The following is a 14149-nucleotide window of genomic DNA, read 5'->3' as shown; positions in this document are numbered from 1 at the left end:
AATATCTGAAACATGCCAACAGTTTGGACCTAAATTAAACCATTTCTGCTCTCGGGACCAGTGATTGGCAAACTCTCTCTGAAAGTGGCATTGTTTGTTTCAGAGAGGCCTGCAAAGCAGTAACGCATCCTGATCCTATTAGATAGATGATTAAGCTTTAGTGGAAAGAGATCAGCAAGTTCTATTAGGAGTAAAACCGTTTATCTAAATGAATCTATGTATTTTTTTTAAAAGGATGTGCGTAATTACACAGACTTGGGTGCAATCTTCTTAATATGTTCGTTTGGCTCAGAAATGATGAAGAGTATGAATCAACCCCAGAGAAGATGATTTACGGTTTGTACAGCGACACGCTTGACTTGGTATTGCTTTTCAAAAACCCTCATTTATTACACAAAGAATACACTTATATCTAGGTCTTGTTGTTTTAATTAGGGAAATTAATAAGTACGAATAAATTAATATTGCCTTGTCTAGGCCCAGCAACTTCAATACCGGGGCATTTCTGGACGTTGATACATTTGCGCAGTGCAATTAATGCTTAATAAGTAAGTGATTAATTATGATTAGCACACAGATTTGTGGTAATGGTCTCTCTGCGAGCTCACAATAAGGCTCGACGTGTTTATTCGCTCATGAGCCCATATATTCATCTCAGTCTGTGGGTGTGATCATCTGAACCCCAATCTACATATCCAAACGTGAGTGAGTGGGATCACTTACATCTCCATTTGTGCTGGAGGCCTATTTGTTCTGCTCACTGTGGATGGTTGTTCTCTTTGTCTATTCATCAGCAGTCCATTAGTGGGGCGCTGTTTGAACGGCTTGGTGCACACAGACGTCATATGATTAAAGAAGCATTCATTTTTCCCCCTAGATGTTTTTATTTGCACTGTGGGAAGGGGTGTGAGTGTTAGATGTCTTCTTTTTCACCCCAGCAGGGTAATATAGTGTGGATCGGAGGCGTCCATCAATCGAGGAACTGTGATATCCACAATCGAAAGCTTGTGCCATGGGGCACTAGGGTTCCACGGGTGCCAGTTGTCTCCAAGGCAACCTTGACAGACTCTTGACAGGTGAAATGATGACATCATGACCATCTCCTTTGGCAAAACGTAAAGGCTACGTTTGAGGCCAAACTTCAGATGAGGTAGATGTACCGAAACTCAAAACTGCTCTCGTTTGGTCTGATCTGGTAGAGTGGCCATTTGACCAGAACACTGGCAACACTTGAAGATGACTATAGTTACTTTTGAGACAATTCATACAAAGAGGCTAGGCATTTTTTTCCCCTTTCTCTCCCTCTCTCTTACTCACTCACAATGTTCATTGCCCAGAAAAATAATTTCTTGGTCATTTCAACCCTTTTGTGAGCGGCAATCAATTTCTCTTCTTTTCATGATGGTTTGAGAGTGTGCGCACAGAAGTTTGACCTTCTCTCAAAGATCTATCAATTCATCCATCCTGCAATCTGTCTATTTATGTTGTGATCGCTCTGCTTTTTCGTGTTCGTTGATGTGAGAGCATCCATAGGCTCATCTGGTCGTCAATCCGTCATCTTGTGTGGCATTCTGCAATTATCCAGCAACAATATAAGAAAAAAAAATATCAGTGATGGCGGAAAAGGAAAAAAGAGTCCGTTGTTTGGGCAAATGGATTGCCTACAGAAGAATGGATTTATACACTGTATATAAAAGTCACATATAGACTCCTCACAAAGATTAAGTCAAAACATCTCCTACCTGAATTCCAGATTCTCTTGTACATGAGTTCATCAGTCCAACCTGAAAAACATTAAAACAGTTTTTACACACAGACACACACAAAATAGTTTTAAAACAATTATATATACTATATGTAGTCATTTATTCATTTGATTTGTTCAGACAGCTGTTTCATACAGGAATTAAGTAAATGGCTCTCTTTATGGGCCATTGAATCACTGGTTCACTTAAAATGCTGATGTCTTGGAGAAATCCACCTGCAAAGGATGGTCATACCAAAAATTTTGTGTAGGATTTAGTTAAAATTTAGTTAAAATTTATTTTTACAAATAAAATTAGTCTAATCCACAATCCAAGATGCTTGACGCAGAATTAAATATACTAGGAGACTTTATTGAACACGGCGTATACACAGGAGAAAACTCTAAACACACACTACGCCTTCACATTGATGACATCGAACAAGGAACAAACAAAATTGAGGGTATTGGTGTACACAGGGATATTTAACAGAACAAGAACCAGGTGCGCAACTCAATCACAAACCATGAAAACAAACTAGAAATGAGAACTCAGGCAACATGAACAGGGAACACGGGAAAACCAAACTAAACAGAACATGACTGTGACAGTAGGCCCCCTCTTGTCCAACAGAGGGGGGAAGGAGGGGGTTCTCGAGGTGGGTGAAGAGCGGGTAATACACAGGAAACTCAAGGGGCCGGCAGAGGGGATCAACATTGAGGAGAGTATGAAGAGAGAAGCCAGGGAGGAGACGAAGAGGAAGGAGCCAGAGAGCGACCCAGAGCAGTGCCAAGACAAAACCGATGGAGGGAGATCCCAGGGTGGAGCCAGGAGCCCGACCGACTGAAATGGAGGCAGAAAAGGTGGAGACCCAGGCAAAGTCAAGGAGACGAAGACCCAGGGTGACACCAATGGATTGGAGGGCCAAGGCAGAACTGCAGGCTTGTGAGACCAAGGTGGAGGCGAGGGCTCAGCAGACCAGAGCGGAGCCTGTGGGAGTGAGGACAAAGGTGGATCTGGAGGGAAGGAGGAGTCCAGCAGAGTCGAAGGGGTGGAGAGACAAGGTGTAGCCGGAGGCCCGGAAGTCCGTGGAACAACCAAGGTGATGACTGGCCAAGGTAGAGCCGGAGGGACAGAGGAGTCCGAAGGAGCCTGGGGGAAGATGGAGCACAGTGGAGTGAAAGGAGCATGGAGACAATGGGTCGACAGGCCGAGGTGGAGGCCAGGGCTTGGAGGCCTGAGGTAAAGCTAGAGGAATCTCACACCAAGGCAGAGCTGGAGACCGAAAAGTCAGCAGCAAAGCAGGAGACTTGAGGCTTGGCAGAACCAGTAGCCACGAAGGAGACTTTGGGCTGGGCAGGAACAGCGGCGACGAGGGAGACTTGGGGCTGGACGGAACCAATAGCCCATGAAGAAGACAGGAGCCTGGATAGACATTAAACTCTATTAAAATACCCTCAGGCATGGACGTTAGTGCCGGCTCACGCATCTGGTCAGACTCCATGATTGGTTCGGGTTCCTGGACGGAAATGGATTCCGGCATTAGCTCGGGCTCTGGCTTTGTGGTGGGTGCGGGCTCTGAGTCTGCAGTGGGATCTGGTTCATAATCCATGATGGGCATGATAGTGGGCTGGCAAGGCTATAGGTCTGAGGTGGGCTCAGGGCCAGTGTTGTCCTCCTCCACTGAGCAAATGGTGAGGGGGATCCACACTGCTCAAGCACCCACTCAACAATTTCAGCACAACTCCCTCAAGGACCATTCATGGCCGGGCGAGCCTTGGACTGGAGTAGCAACAAACATGGAACAATAATGTGGCAATAATGCAACGCCTCCTCTTAAGTTTGTTTAATTGAGTCTTGACATCTGAAGAGGTCCATCGGAAAGTAATCACCTAATTTCACTGATTTAAATGTTATAACTAAACTAGGAAAGGGAGACTTCCAGGTTACAGGAACAACAAAGTTATAAAGGTCAGATCTATCAAGTTTTTTTTTCTCTGTCTCACTTTCATCTTTTTTCTTTCTTCAACAACACACTACAACAACAACAACAACACACTCTTCCTATCAATGCCTCCCTTTCCACTTTTCCTTCATCTTCACTACCAACCTTCTCATCTTTCACCATCCCTTCATTCTCATTGCTTGTTTCTGTCCAGCCACTTTCCCCTTCACTTATTCCCTGTCCCTCCCTGCAACACACACACACACACACTGTCCCTTCCAATCTCCCTCTTCCTCTTGCTCTCCCTCTCCCTCACTCACAGGACGATATTATATATTCCAGTCTGTTCTTTGCATGATTTGGGGAGTAGATGAAGCCATATCCCGCTCTCCTCCTTGGTCTCTCCCTCCCTCCCGCTTCTCGCCTTGTTGTTTAATGTTTCAATTTGGAGGAAGCAAACATTCAATCAGACAGATTAACTGTTTAATGCATGTCATCAGTCAAACTGTCTACAAGAGGGGGACCCTTTGCCTCTCCCCCCCATCCAAACGCACATACATATACACCCCAACACCCGCAGACTGATGCTCTGACCTTCTCACTCCCAGGATTTCTGTGGCCCATGCAGACACTGTCTACTCTAATATAAATACACACACTCAGCAAGACATGCACGGCTCCTCCTCAGTTATTCTTGCATATATAAATTCAGATTAATATAGAAGAGAACTAGAGAGAAAAAATCATGACTGAGAAGGGGGAGTCTGGTTTATGAAGGTGACATTATGTGGTAGCAAATAATTAGAAATTCATCAAATCAGTCACATTCAGGTTTACTGAGATGCAGTCTGCAATTTATGCATATCAATTGCGCATAATTTTTTATGTCATATGTATAGACCACAACAACAACAACAGCTGTTTGTGAATACAAACATATTTTAACAGTCTGTCTCTCCTGCTCTCACTTACAGAATCGCACAGACACAAACACTGAGAGCACAGGCCAGTGGATAGGGAAATCAAAGTGACAGGGTGGGAGAAAGAGGAGGGAGTGAGAGATTAAAGGAAATGAAAAGAGTAAAAAGGAAAGAGGGAGAGAAGGAATGAGAGGTAGAGCGTGGAGAAGGTGGAGTGGACTGTAAAACAGGCGCAGATAGAGCTGTGCGCCGTAGAAGTGACGTATATAGGCACACATTGCAAAGGTCACTGCAAATATGTCTGTCAAATCACATATTATTATAAAACCTTGATGGGTTATCACCACTTTTTTGTATAAATCACATTTAATATCCATTGATTAAAAATATTCAAATAATATAATAAAATAATCACATAAATCCCTCTCTCATTCTTCATTCTCATCCAGCATGTCTTTTTCCCCCACTCTCAGTGTGTCTGCTTGATGACCGCAGCTCTCAGGGTGTCTAAACCAGGTAAGTATTGACAGCTAGCTCAAGTGACTCGCAGTCCAACAGTCAATATGCACACAGAGACGGGGTCCAAAGGTCAATGACAAAAGGAGAACGAGAAGAGGCAGAGAGACACAGAGAGAAAAGACAGCATTTTGTGTGATTACTGTTATTTCATACTAAACAGTTGCCAAAATGAATGAATTGCCTAAAATGCGAATGCTAAATTGAGGTGAGACTACGATACTGAAGAGGAAAATGGCTGTCGAGGGTCAGAGGCCAGTTTTTCATCACATGTTTTTACAACATGGTTTGGGGGATTCTAAAACATAGTGTTATTTAGAAATATGCACCAAATTAGAGTTTTATTCAATTTAAATGAGATATGACATATAAATGCATTGAATTAGTTTTTACTGGGCAAATTATATATGTATACATATACCCTAAGTTTCAAGTGTATTCAAACATATGGTACAACAATTCTTAGAGACAAGTTACCTAGATAGTATGCTTAGAGGAGACATGCACACTTTGTATTGACACTGAGGGAGTGTCGGTGTGTATTGAATGAAAGGAGTAAATGAACACCCAACCCCACCTTCTTTCTCACTCTGTCCATCTCTCCCACTCCCTCTCTATCGGCTATCAGTCTCTTTTCCTCTAATCATTTCCTTCCTTCTGGCCTTCTTTTCTTTCTAATGCAATTACCTTTCATTCATCTCTTCCTTCTCTCTCTCTCTCTCTCTCTCTCATTCTCAGTCACTTCATCCCCCTCCTTATAATCTGGCTCTCTGTTTGTATTACTTCACCCTATGGGGTATTGGTTTCCTTTACTTACTCTGAAGTGTTTCTCTCTGATTCACTTCTTGTTTTGTGACAGGCACCGCTGAAATTCTGCTGTGTGTGAACGTCTTTGTCTCCCTCCAGATCCCTCTTCACACTTTACTCAACTTTTTCTACACCTGCACCACAAGGCCCTGAAAACACAAATAAGTGAGATGCTCATTAATCTATCATACTGACATACTGAGTTATTCTATTGCATACAAATCTTATAAAGAGTATGTTAGAACAGATAGATAGATAGATAGATAGATAGATAGATAGATAGATAGATAGATAGATAGATAGATAGATAGATAGATAGATAGATAGATAGATAGATAGATAGATAGATAGATAGATAGATAGATATTTGTCATAGTCTGCATGACAAATGATAAATCTATCTAAATGATTTCTTCGTGTCAAACTTACACTGAATGATTAAAATGCATTCACTTTTCTTTAGACAAATACATAAAATCTTGTTTGACTTTGTCATGTGGTCATTTAGCATTAAAGGAGAACTCCGGTCAATTTTAACATTGAGCTCATTTTTTTTTGTACATTTGGAGTGCTGTCAATACAGAGAACAACGACAAAAATCGGTGTTGCTTACACCGAGTTATTCTATTTTTTAAATTTGCACCCTGTTGACTTCAATGGGGCAAGTACTAAACCTGCTTTTAGCCTCTTAACATCCTTGATGTGTCATTACAAGTGCACAGAAAATGTGAGTGATTCCTTCTGAGTGAACACGAGTGAGTCTGACTGCAGTAGATGTGAAAGAAATGTATAAAAATGATGTTATTTAAGCCAGCGCAAATACCTTTGTTTACATCCTGTTTTTCGGTTGAAGTCCAAAGTAGTCGATTGCAGAGTTCACACGCATAGGTTTAATACCTATGATCACGCGCGTGAACTCGGCAATCGACTACTTTGGACTTCAACCGAAAAACAGGATGTAAACAAAGGTATTTGCGCTGGCTTAAATAACATCATTTTTATACATTTCTTTCACATCTACTGCAGTCAGACTCACTCGTGTTCACTCAGAAGGAATCACTCACATTTTCTGTGCACTTGTAATGACACATCAAGGATGTTAAGAGGCTAAAAGCAGGTTTAGTACTTGCCCCATTGAAGTCAACAGGGTGCAAATTTTAAAAATAGAATAACTCGGTGTAGGCAACACCGATTTTTGTCGTTGTTCTCTGTATTGACAGTACTCCAAATGTACAAAAAAATGAGCTCAATGTTAAAATTGACCGGAGTTCTCCTTTAATGCATGGAAAGATTTAGCATAAATGATTTTCACTAGCTATCAGGAAAAAGTGTGTCAAATGTCCAGTCCAGATAATTACGGCGTAAATAGTGCAAAGGCCTGTTAGGTGAATAAGGTGGATTTTGTTTCAAAGAGTGACAAAAAAGAAAAACTGTTGTGTTAAGACTCGGAATTGCAAAAGGAAGGATCATGGCACTTTGCCAGGAAAGAAAAAAAGAAACAGGAAAATAACATGTCTTTTCTTACCTTCTGTTCCCTCTCAAGAAAAGTGGGAGCGAGAATGAAAATAAATAAAGTGGTTCACATCCACGGTAACGACCTTACTGGCTGACAAACACCTTTCCCTCTAAAAATTTGTGAATTCAGCTTCCTGCCCTGTGCGCATAGCTCTGCCAGAAACAGATGGCTGCCGGAATTGTCCTCAAGCAAGTTTCTAAAAGTGTTTGCCAAGAACGTCGCTGATGAGCGGTGAGGGCATCTAGTAGCACGCAATGCATTTTCTGTTGGAAACAAAACGCAAAAAACAAAGTTGCATGCATGTCATTTGAGAAATATTTTAAAATTTGCAAATGTGAGTGAATGTAAGCTCGTGCTCTGCAAAGAGCACACAGGCTGTTCTGGTGACTACGTAAAAATGACTAACTAAAACGAAAATAAAAATAAAAATGAGATGTTTTAGTTTAGGCAAAATGGGTGCGCTGTCCATGGTGCTTAAATTTACAGGTTAAGCCAGGGCCACTGAAAACCATTTGCAGTCTCTGAAGTTCTTTGATCTGAATTACGTATATACTCAAAAACTGACAAATTTAAATTGACACATTTTTAAATAAATGTGTAATGTCAAAGTTCAATATTTGATGTGGGAGATGATGCACGGGCAGTGTATGGCCCGGACACATCTCTCGAGTGAACAACAGAAGTATTTGAGGCCTCATTTAGCACTCAGCTTTAGGAGCATCCATTTCAATTAGACTGTTGTAATCTCCAGCACTTCGCGGTTCTGTGCTCTGCTTGTTCTACCATGATGCCAACACTCAATACTTTGATCTGGACTCGGCAACCCTGACGATCCGGCCCTTTGGTAAAAAGCTCATCTGAGTGACCCTGCATGACCTTGACCACCTACACTGCGGCCTCGGGTTTGGACGGCCATGCCCCGGACACAGAGCTTTCCCGCGAGAGGTCTCTGGATCGTTTCATCAAACGCTGTCCATCAGCACGCGCTAACTAACGAACCTCCCACTCCTAACAGCAAGCGCGAGAACATCAATAGGATACAAAGATCATTTACAAACACTGCCAATCAGCATTCATTGAACAAGAACTTCATATTCAACATAGATATTAGGAAAGCATTCACATGAAATGGAGATGAAGGAAGACCCATGTCGATGTGTGGACGGACAGATAAATGGATGAGTGGATTTTTCAGCATGGGTGAACAGATAATTGGATAATATAAAGTTTGCATTCTAAAACAAAGGGAGTGCTGAGAACCGGCTACGCATGCTGTCACTCAGTCATTAATAACTGCAGGCAAATTAAGCAGCTCTTAATTGAGATACTGGGCTTGTATAATTATTTTTGCATACATTGAATAAAATTATGGTATATGAGTAACGATGATGTATAGTTAGCACAAGGGAACTGAAACGATCCTGATTTAGTGAGTACAGGTAGCCTTAAAGATAGCCTACATAGGGTGCGAATAATGACTTGATCCCCAAGGCTGCTTAAAAGTGTAGGCCTACAGTCTTTTATGAGTAGCGTTTTAGACGCTTCAGCTGGGGTTTCAAATCCTTCAAAGTTAGAATAAAAGTTAACCCAAAGCACTCTTTTCACCTGGCAGTAAAGGTGATCAAGTCACTTTTGTCTGAAGAGGTAATTGCAACCATAGGCCTGCGGAACTTGAGCACTTTTTGGATCATTATCGCATTATTTTTTGCATCATACAATTTTACATTGTTATTAACTGATTGCTTAGCAACATACCACAAAACATTTTATAAAAACTGTTGGGAGAGCCGGTTGTAGGCCTACTCCTCATTTTTTGATCCCCCCTGAAATCATTGTTTAATTCTCACACTGCCGATACACAAAAACAAGAACGAAACAACACAGAGAGACTTACCCCCTCCTCACGTACACCTCCACCGCTACCTCTCTTCACTCTCTCCACTGGAGAAACGGCAAGGAACCGCGACGCGAAGGGCCGCACATAGCTGATCAATATTCGATTTAGTTGCTAATTTAGGGCCTTTCTATAGCTGTCATCCCGTGATGTATGAGTCCTAACCCGAGGTCGCCGTGGAAAAGAAGAAGGAGGAAAAAAGAAAAAAAATATCAAACACCAGTCAACTTTTCACTTAACAATAGACCGACTTGAATATTATTTATGGCCGAAAGCGCCACTTTATGGGTGAATTGCTCCTATCGCTGGCTGAATGATGAAGCGGGCCTGTAAGTAGCCTACAGGACATACAAGCACACACACACACAGGGATGAAAACGTGTAAGCACAACTAACGCACGCAGGATTGAATGAGAGCATTTACAGGGGTCGAGGAAATATTAATTTCCAAAGACTTAACCGAGTGGCCTTTGCATAGCTGTTAGTGCGTGTGATTTTTCTATTGCAGGCAGCGGCTTCCATCTCGAGAGAGAGAGAGTCATGTTCAGTTTTAGTCGGCGCAGGTCAGGGACAAAATATGTAAGTGATTTCAAGCACTCAATGAGAAACTTTCCGTTAATAGGTTACAAAAATGGATGGCAGAGTAAGAAAATTAGATCTGACAAAAACACACAAGGCATAAAATACAGCGACATTCACACAAACTCTCTCTCTCTCTCTCTCTCTCTCTCACACACACACACACACAAATATCTGCTTTATTTCGCCTCTTAATGTCTTCCCGATCGATCACCGTTCTCAGGATGTTATCAATAATTTGAAAGCTTGATTAACTTCAACGTTTCCATAACAATTCTTCGCGTTCATACTCTCCAGCATTTTTAATTAACACTTGCTTAATTAGCTCGAGATGGTATTGGACTATGATGGGTATTTGTATGGGGGAGGGCGGAAATTAACATAAAACCTCTCCTGATAAATTGATATATTATCAGGAAAGCAATGTTGTAGGAATTTCTAAGCGGAACGAATCATAAACAGACATCAATCAAAAGCAAGTAGCTCAAGACAACGTATAATTCTTTAAGAAAATTATTTAATTATTTCTTGCACAAGGCGTTAATTTCACATGGAGAAAAAGATTAGAACTAAGGCAGAAAAGAGTTTGTCGAGTTACCAGAGTGGGGGAATAAACTCTCATTTAATAAAACACACATAAAACATTATTGTATAACAAGAAGAAACTAATGTATTACCATAGTATTTGATGTACATGCTTTTGCAAGTTTTTTTTTTTTTTTTTTTTTTTCTGATACACTGTGGCCTACAGTACACCCATGCAGCCAATGTGTGGGGAAACTCTATGACTACATGGCCACACTGTCATTGAACCTGAATTGTGATTAAGGTGATCGTCTCATGCTTCTTAATTACAATGTACATCACATTTACAAATCTCCACAAGTGCTCTAATGACTATAGAAGTCCATTCTGAGTGATTAGGATGCCAGGCAAATCAATGCAGCTCTGAGTTTTGAAGTTCTGTGCCTGGGTGGAATTTGCGGCTTGTTTTATCAATAACTCTTATGTAAAGACTGGCAAAGGCTAATCCTTATGGGGTTAAGGGGCTATAAATGACCAATACCATATGTTATGCTGGAAAATAATGACCTATTAAATGAAGCATCAAGGTCTTAATGTCAATAACTACAACTGTTTTTTTGTGTGTTTTTTTTTTTTTTTTTTTGCATTGTCATATATGAACATTTTCAAACATGAATGTAATTTAAAAATCAGCTTCAGAATCCATCATTTAAAGTTAAATTAAGTATGCAAACACAGTTGGATGATTAGAAGCATTTACTCTGTGTGTATTAATGTGATATCATGTCTCAATATGACAAACAGAACCGATCTCCTGCTTTGCATATGACAGGCCTATAGGGGCCCAGCTGAGGCCTCCTGCATGGCTCATTTGTATAATGACTTGAATGGGGTTAATCTTTCAGTTATTTTAAGCAGTACAAAAATATTCTTTCCCATTGGTCATATAATGGAATCAAAGCAGCATGTCCAACATGTTCCTCGAGTTGAATAAGCCTTATTAATAATAATGTTAATCCATTCCATTTAGTCTAATTTTGCTTTGTTTGTGTATACTTGGATTTCCTTAAGCTTTATTGTGGGCATGTTATTTTTCAGACCCTTCACTAGGTAATTTGTATAAGTAACGTAATATTATGCAAACATATGCAAAAGTTGCAACACTGTAAAATTTAATTTTAACAGTAAAATTGTAAAAATGCTATGGAAAAAACTGTTAATTGGTTAATGGTAGGCCTAGAGGTTCTCTTATACAGTGAAAAACTAATAGATCTATCAGGACATTGCATGTGATTTTACAGTAAACCATTGTTAAATACAGTTTTTGGAAGTAAAATGAACACGTCATCTTATCCATCTTATTTTACAACGCGGAAGTAAGCTATTTTCTGTGAATGTGCAAGACTTCCGATTCATTAGCCGTTATGTTAAGATAACTAGAAGAATGACAAAGGGCAGTAAACACTAAACTATTTGTGCTACAAACCAGTGTGTTTATAATTATGAAAGTACATCAATAAGAAATACCAGTTTGCAATATTAAGCAGCACAACGAGTTATTTTCTATACAGCTCAAAATAACTGGAAGCGGATGACTCCAGAAGACACAATTTACAGTGACAAAATGTAAATCAACACTCCCAGAATTCCCTGGGTAACATTTATTTGATGGTATTTCATTTAAATAATTGTGTTTCTTATTCATTTTTGTTATAAGTTACATTAGGTTTTCATCTTATGTTGTTTACCTCAGTTTGTGGAAAAGCTACTAATGATGAACTTTGATTCGTCGTTTGTCTTTCTCTTTACCGCCTGTGTTATTATGGTTGTTGTCAGTATATGTTAAAGGATCAAAACAGATTTGAGTTGCAGCTTGGTTATGCTACTTCAACAGAAAAATGCTGTTGGATGTGTCATATTTTACTATTTCCAAACATGTATGACTTTCTTTCTTCTGTGGAACAATTTTACAGTGATGAACGCTTAGTGTTCCTTTAAAAACACTAAAAAGTGTTTTAAAAGTATGATCCCCACAATATGACCCCAGACCACTGAAACATTTCTATGCTTATAAGAGAAGTATGGAGGATGAAAAGAGTGAAGAGAAGAAAACCAAGTGGGATAGAGACAAAAAATGTATAACAATTTACAGTGATGATTATCAGGGTCGACTGACCTCTGAGTCCCGTCTTCTTGACTGACAGCCAGTAAAAGAGCAACAAAAAGAGAATAAAGATGGATACAACAGTGAAACAGAAGCAAGACAATGAAAAGCACAGAAAACTAAACTTAAAAACCGCACAAGTTGACATAATCAGACAAAAGGGGATATATGCTGAAGGGAAATATGTAAACACTCATAACAGCTTCTAAATCAGTGGCAAACATGAGAGAGACAAGAAACCAAAGGGCTAACAGGTCCCACCAGACAAATCTGAACGCCCTCTGTGCTGCTCCCTCTCTGATTTCCTCCTAACCTCTCCTTCCCCTCATCTCCCAGTTCTCCACAAACATCGTCCCTCTAAACTAGCTGGGCTCTGGGGACTTCTGAGGGATGACGGGAGCCACGGAAAGCAGGTGAGAGAGTGAGTGCTTGCATGAGAGAGAGAAGAGGGGATAAGGAGATTGAAGCGTTTCTAATTTGAATAAACCCTTCGGCAGACTAAAACTGGCAGCCGGCTTCCCCTCTGTGCACAGGAAAAGAAAGCAAAGCAAAGAAATAGAAAAGGAGGTAGGGCAGGAGGAAAGGAGAGATAGATGGGGGATATAGAGATGTCTCCACATGCATTTGGCTCTGGAGAATGAGAGTTTGGGCTGGAAGGGGGTGGAATTAGAAAGAGATGTTGGAGAACAACAGAACTAGATAAGGGAAAGAGATTGGACCACAACGATGGAAATAAAACATTGAGATGGGACTTTCTAGGAGTAAAAGGCAGGGGAGACAAAAGTGAAACAAACTATGTGATTTAAAAAATTACCGGATCCAAGCCTTTCCCTGTTGGTCAAAAGTCTGTGCGCTACTTCACCTCTCCTCTTTCTACCTCTCTCTTTCTCTCTCACAAGTGCTCTCTTGTTGAAAATAAAGGTTAGTTAGATACAAAAACAGCCCAATGCCTGGAAAAAACTTTTCTCTCCAGTTCTTTATGTGCCAGTAGCCTACTTTAAATAACCCCAAAACCAACAGGCGGATTTGTAACCTATAAATGTATAAGAACTTAACCATGAAGAACCAACTCAACCCAAAACAGAAAGGTTCTTTGATGAACCCAACTTCAGAGAACTATTGAAGAACATTTTATGACTCCATTGAAAGCATAGGTCTTGGTCATACATTTTAATTGAATATTAGGAGACTTGTGTCTTAGTCTGTATTTTTTATGCTATTCCGCCTAATTGAAGAAATCATCGCAAAAAGGACAAAAATATAAGTAGCGCAAAATGTTGTAGAAACGTAGGATTTTGACCCACGTCAATGTAAAAGGATGAGGAAAAGCATAGGCTACACCGCGCATACTCGCGCAGATGATGACACGATACGATTACCGAGGCGAGAAACGCATTTCTGTTTAACTACACTAGTAGGTCTAACAAAAAAGGAGGAGATAAGGAGGGAGAATGTCTCTCTAACACCTACACACAGCGTAAAACAGAGGGACAGGGAGAGAGAGAGGGAGCGAGGGAGGGAGAGAGAAACACACAAGA

General features: G+C 40.5%; 1 long non-coding RNA gene across 1 annotated transcript; it reads right to left on the bottom strand.

The window, feature by feature from the left end:
- Window positions 1-373: 373 nt before the first annotated feature.
- Window positions 374-7668, bottom strand: LOC307172760. Its single transcript, XR_013823762.1, has 4 exons — window positions 7459-7668; window positions 5944-6082; window positions 1743-1784; window positions 374-1571 (listed from the first exon to the last, which is right to left on the bottom strand). It is a non-coding gene; the product is annotated as an uncharacterized lncRNA (long non-coding RNA).
- Window positions 7669-14149: the final 6481 nt, after the last annotated feature.

The sequence above is a fragment of the Squalius cephalus genome (genome assembly GCF_949319135.1).
Source record: "Squalius cephalus genome assembly, chromosome: 15".
NCBI classification, from domain to species: Eukaryota; Metazoa; Chordata; class Actinopteri; order Cypriniformes; family Leuciscidae; genus Squalius; species Squalius cephalus.
The sequence above is the reverse complement of the archived record's forward strand: the minus strand, read 5'-3'. Positions and strand labels throughout refer to the sequence as shown.